The sequence below is a fragment of the Dermacentor silvarum genome, unplaced genomic scaffold (assembly GCF_013339745.2).
Source record: "Dermacentor silvarum isolate Dsil-2018 unplaced genomic scaffold, BIME_Dsil_1.4 Seq3802, whole genome shotgun sequence".
Taxonomy (NCBI): domain Eukaryota; kingdom Metazoa; phylum Arthropoda; class Arachnida; order Ixodida; family Ixodidae; genus Dermacentor; species Dermacentor silvarum.
In genome coordinates, this window is record NW_023606145.1 from 12,766 (window position 1) to 19,082 (window position 6,317).

At 43.1% G+C, this 6,317-nt stretch overlaps 1 long non-coding RNA gene across 1 annotated transcript; it reads left to right on the forward strand.

Annotated features, from left to right (window-relative positions):
- The first annotated feature begins 1,154 nt into the window (after positions 1–1,154).
- LOC125941820 (uncharacterized) lies at positions 1,155–4,045 on the forward strand. Its single transcript, XR_007464634.1, has 2 exons — positions 1,155–1,316; positions 3,878–4,045. It is a non-coding gene; the product is annotated as an uncharacterized LOC125941820 (long non-coding RNA).
- Positions 4,046–6,317: the final 2,272 nt, after the last annotated feature.

Below are 6,317 nucleotides of genomic sequence, written 5' to 3' on the forward strand. Positions count from 1 at the left end.
ATGGTGCGGTTTGATCATGCTGATCAGGAACGATTATTTTTCTTTTGTGCGGTTTAATCATGCATAATCAGTGTGCGCACGTTATATCAGATGGGGAGCTATCGCGGTTTTCGTGACGTCGCGTGACAGACAAGCGAAGTTGGGAGTGGCCCGAAATGCTTTGACCAATCGTGGAGGCTGATTGCAGAAATTGGAATCACAACAGTTAGGAATCGTTTTACGTTATAACGCCCCCTATTTCCAAGCATTTGACAGTCAAAATGACGGCAGGCCGACATTTTGTAAGGCCACGACGTACGGCACACGACAGCCAATTAAATCGCGTTATTACGATGAGCTTTCCTTCCCCGGGATCCTTCTACGTCGTTTGCTGACTTGGGCTCCCTCTCTGCGTTAACAACCTACTCAGAGATATTACAGCATCTACGCCTTGAGAGGCAGACGTTGCCGGGGCCCGCTAGGGGTCTTAATAAATCAGAAGAGTCTCACCTCCATCGGCTACAAACTATGCCATTTAATAATCCATCTAGGCTTCACGCCATAGAGCCCGAGTCTTTTTCGGCGCAGTGCAAATTTTGTGGCCAGAAGGCAGACCTATACCATATGGTACGGGCTTGTCAGAAAAAATAGCAGTATTGTCATAATAAATAAGCCAATATGGGAGGGCTGGGAGGCGGCCCTGTCTAGCTCGGACCTCGAGGAGCAACGAGGCCTCATTGAAAGAGCACGGGCAGCGGCTTTTGTCAACGGTGTACGTCCCGGACTAGGGACCTGACCATGTCTTCCTGTAACCCAAGGTTTTCTTTCTTATATTGAATAAAAGTTTTTATCATCATATTGACGAGTAATTTCTTCTACTTTTTTTTGCAGCAAAGCTGTCTATGGCTAGCATCTGGGAAAAATGTGTCCAAGATGTTGACAAAAAATAAATCAGTAGCCCCTCCCCTGTCGAGGAAATGGGGGAGAGCGAAGCTTGTGTGTTTGTTCGGTGTTCCTCCGATCGAATAGGTGACCCGTAAAATAGCGAGGGATTGTGGGATGCGCCGCGTCTGCTAGCTGCTTCCGGTTCGAGTCAGCGCCGCCGCCGCCACCGCTTTGCCGTTGAATGCCATTGATGCGCTTGCAGTCCGTTCTTTTTTCGGCCGTGACTGCTGCGACCCGGTCGCAGCAAACAAAAGGTGCCCAAAACGTTTGGTGCGACCCATGACGTCACGTCCGCTATAACCAATGATGTCACGTCCGTTTATTTTCATGGCGGCTGTTTTTCGGGGCCGGTCGCGTTGTGGAGCGGTCCGTATTCCGTGCCTTCTTACAGAGTAAGTAATCCATTTTTCCACTCTATATGCATGTAATAAAAGGTTGGGGCTGTCAGCTGCTTGATGTGTTGCCGTCAGTTATCTTGCGCGCATATTTTGCCTCGTGGCCGCGTCAAATTGCAGCCGGCCCGTGGAATGGGCCGTGGCATCCCATATAAAGCTATAAAGCTGATCCTCCGTCAGGATCGTTAGTACGTGTACAGAACCATCCAGTAGTGTGGTTCAGTGAATGATGCGTGAAAAAACGAGGACGCAAGAAAATCCTGACATGGTGAGCTGTTCCGCCAGATCGTGTTGAATCGCGTTTTTGCGCGAGATGGTCGAACAGCTTTGCTACTGCTTTTCTACAGCTTTGCTGCATTTCATTTAATCACCACCTGCATTCTTTTTAATAAGACAAATGGCATTACTGCGCGAAAGAGCGTCTCGGAAGTTTCCCAACAGCCAATGCCGCCGTGCCTGTTGCATGCACGCTTACCAGCTACACGCTGTCCTGATGCAGTTGGAACGATTATGACGCAGTATCAGCCTGCTACTGCGGGCTGCAGGATCACGGTGACAATACAATTAAAATAACTAAAGAAATTAATGTAGTAAGTGTGGTGTTCAAACGTTGCCAAGCGTGATAAGCGGACCTGCCTCGTAAGATGCGTTGAATGAATCGGCTTTCTAAAGTCAGCTTCGCCGCAGTAGACGTGTTACGCGGTGAAGCTTACCCAAAAATTATTGCAGTGAAGCATACCAAAAGTGAAAAGGGGCCGCTATCACGGGACATGTATATGTTCCTTAACTATGTACGCGCGCACTCGCCTTCGCCCATCACATTACGCGCGCCCAGGAGCGTAATAAGTGTATTGGCAGGTGTACTCACATATATGAAAACTGCCAAGAAAAGCTGGTTAAGGCAAGCTCTCTTGTCGAAACGTTTGCACCAGCCTGTTCGACATATCACCGCAGTTTGTGTATTGCGGTGAAGCATACCGATAGTGGGTAGGGGTCACGCGAATCGGGAGTGTAGGGTTTCAGCCAGCGACGAACCCTACCAGTCTCAACGTTCTATCTCAACAAAGCTCATTTTTGCGCCAGGATGACGTTTCGACAACTTTTGTTGGCTATTGGTGATGACACAACTCTTTTACAGATAACATTCTCTAAGCCTTTTGAAATGACAGGGAGCACTGACACCGGCCGATAATTTGACATGTCATTTCTGTCCCCTGATTTAAACAGTGCAGTCAGCTTCGCCTGTTGCATTTTTGTAGGGTAAACGCCAGTAGACAAGCAAACATTGAATACGTGGGTGAAAACAGGCACTTTGCTTTGTTGTGTACCTGTCATACTGCTATTAAATTTTCCTTTCCTTTTAAAGTGCTTACGTACATCACATCGCAAGGAGTCACTGTGTAATTAGTGACCTTGTCATGTTAAAAAACCAGGCTCTACTCAAGAGAGGTTGGGGTTAAGTACCTGTGAAATTTTTTTAGAGGGGTAGTTTTCTGAGAAGAAATCAGATGCCAGAAACAGACCTGTGGTATCCTGGGTTTGAGTATTTAACAGTGGAAAGGATACAAAATACATTATATTTCTTGTCTGAAACCAACAAGTAAGTGAAATATGTAAATATATTAAATAGCGTCCATGGAGCAACTGCAAGCTGTGCACACCTAGACCCAAAATGCGCTTCTCTTGCTCCAGTCCATGCAGGCTGTCAGCTGCTTTGTTGAAGCCTCTGGTACATTCTCAGTGGTGCAGTAATTTTTGTCTGCATTTTGCTCAAGTGTGCCCTAGACATAATTGAGTGATTTGCAGTTGCAACTGGACTGCAGCCTCAGCTTGGGAGACCAGTGGTAGGGCACATTTTGTAAAACTAAGCTACACATGGCATTACCAGTTTGAGCAGAGACCTGTTTATATATGTGTCGTCTTTAGCATCTAGATTTTTTACCATGAATTCAGAAAAATCTCCAGCACATTGAGTCCCTAGATTTGAAATGCTGTATAAGTTGTCTTCTTGTTCATTGTGGTTGCGCTTAACTTCTGTCCAAATAGGAGAGCACTTCTGCATAGCACATCAAGGACCATTCTTATTAACATGCCTTCCTTTTATTTATCTTACCTACAATCAAGAGCACACGTATATAGCACATGAATGTGCTGTGCTTGAACTTGACTTACATTGCCATGTTTAGTAGCACAGTGCTCATAGTTGGTGTTGGTTCATTCAAGCTAAGCATTACTACAACCTTTAACTGTAGGTATTATGGTGTGAGAGCAGAGAAATGGATATGCAAAGACAGTTGGGCACGTTAAGACATCTTTTTGTGTGTGAAAAGGTGAAAGATACACAAAATGGGATAGAACACGTCCACTTTCATCTTTTCTCACAACAACAACAAATAAAAAAAAGTCGGAGGAATAAGGTTCCTTCACTGTGCCATAGAAACTATATGTTTGCTCTCAAATGTAATTCTGATTCGTTGGATTTGTTCTTGTGCTGTTTTTCTTGAGTGTGCTTTACTTTTCACACGTCAACGTTTCAAACTCGTTTTTATTTTTGACAGACTGAACATCCCACGTCTTGGTTTGACTTCCTGGTACAGGATACTTGCAGTTGGCATGGAGTGGTGAAGCAGCATGGTGTACTTTTATTAAAAGCACAGATTTCACCAGTATAGAAGCAGTTCATCAAAAAAAAAACATGTGTGCTGAAAATAAAGTGTTCCTACCCACATTCCTCAGTGTCTAATTATGCTTGTATCCCTGTGTTCTCTTCAGCAAAACCACTTATATGGGGAATTGATTGTGATAAGTGCTTGTGAAAGTTTTCAGGAATAGCTTTGGACCCTTTTTACTGGTGCACAGGTAAAATGTGCACGTTTTGTAAAATTGAAACACCAGGTGGAGTAGTAAACACCAATGCTTGATGTGGCATTTGTCGGGCTTGTGTGTCGGCACATTTTCCATACAACAATATACTCTAGGACAGCATGCTAGCACTACAACGCACCCATCTTTTATGTTAGGTATAAATTACTGCAAGCTCTTTAAAGATGGTCACAAGAGAAATGCTGGCTTTAATTCAAAACTAAAGGTGAAGGAAGCTGTGCAAATGTATTGAGCAATTATGCAATCTGTGCCGTTTACTCAGTTAAGGTAACGTCCAAACGTGCCATAAGGCCTTGATAGCTGAAACCCGAGTAACAACTGGTAATGCAATTAAAGAATCTTGCTACACCTCTAAACATGAGGCAGTGAAATGAAATTAGTGTCACAATTCCTTTTTGTTGGGACTTCGTTTGGGTTGAATATACTGATTGTAACAACACAAAGTGGAGGGGGTGATGCACATTAGAGAAATGCTAGTCTATTTTATATTCCACCTTCTCTACGTTCAAAGGGCAGTAAAGTTACCATGGAAAGCTACAGTGAAGCCATTGGTTGAGTCTGTATGGTGGCAATCACCAACCTAACTGCTTGGGTTTATAGTGCCTTACTTGTACATACCTATTTAAACGTTGAGCTATTTGAACATTGATTAAGGTAACCAACATATGAACAAGTAGTTTACTGAGTAAATTACATGGGGAAGGGCAGAAAGATAGGACAGAGCACAGGGGGTGTATTCTGCAAGTGTCAACCAAATGGACATAACCATTTCAACTGCTGCTTAAGTTCTGATTGGCTGGGCTGGGGCACACGTGAGAGGGAGACAGGTGCCCCAGTCAATCAACGTTTCAGCAACAGATGAAATGGATGTGTCCACTAGATGAATACTTTCAGAACACCCCCCCCCCCCTCCCCGCATTTCTGTCTGTGACCAACATGCCTGGTATGGCACCCTTGCTTTCAATATCCGTCTTTATCAGCAAAAGTGGGAAAGAGCCACGTTTGTGCATGAAACGTTTTCCCTGAGGTTGTCTGCCTTGAAGCCCATGGTGGTAATCACAGGAAACAGGGCAGATCCAGAGTAGCACCAAAGGAGAAGCCTTTATCAAGACAAATATGGAGGGGGGTTACTGCATGCTCAAATTTGTGAGCTCACAAGTTTGCCAAGGCCGCGTCATGTCGGTAGTTGATGAAGACTACATGAGAGAGAGAGAGATAAATGAGATGCGAAAGGCAGGGAGGTTAACCGGAAGGTAACTATCCATTAACATGGTTAATGAATAACCACATAGGCTAAAATTATTTAGGTACTGTTTATGAGGACTACATATTTGCTGGAAATCTCTGAAAATAATTGTGCAAGCGCAGAATAACACCCTCCACTAGTGGTTACGTCCTTGAAGGAATGAATATGTATCAGTTGTACCTGTGTGGTGAATAAAGTTACATAAAAAAAAAACTTGGGAATAGAAACTAAATTCAGAGTAGTACTCCAAATACATTGCCTCTTCTTTAGGACTAGATGAATGCAATTAATTATAATAATCAATTGAAAATCGAATGCCAACCACAAAAAAAAATGTTATAAATGTTTTAGCTCCTACCTGAGAGCCATGATTGTGAACAAAGCTCCAGTTGAACCATCTCTAATTTTTCATTTTCATGATTTGTGTTTAAACTACTTACCATGCCTCTTTCGACCAGACCAGACGAGCCTTCGTCAAACTCTTCACTACTTCAATGCAAATAATTAGAGGTTGGCAAATGTAAATTTTTTCTAATGGGAATAGTAAGTGTCGAATAGTCGAATACAGATGAATACATTTACAGCAGGCTTATTTATCTTAATATAATTAAGCACCGTGCTTGTACTGACTACAAAAAAAAGAAAAATACTGCTAACTATCAGGAAGATTAGGATTACTTTTAAACACAAGTTCACTAATTGTGATTTAAAAAACTGCACAAACACCTCTCAAGATCTTTAGAGCCTGGTGGCAAACAAGAGTTCTAAGAATAAATAGCTGCTGTATGACTAGCTGTAAAAAAGTACTAAATAAATGGTTGTGGCAGAAAAAAAAAAACGGAAGACAAAAGCTGCAGAAGGACTATTTG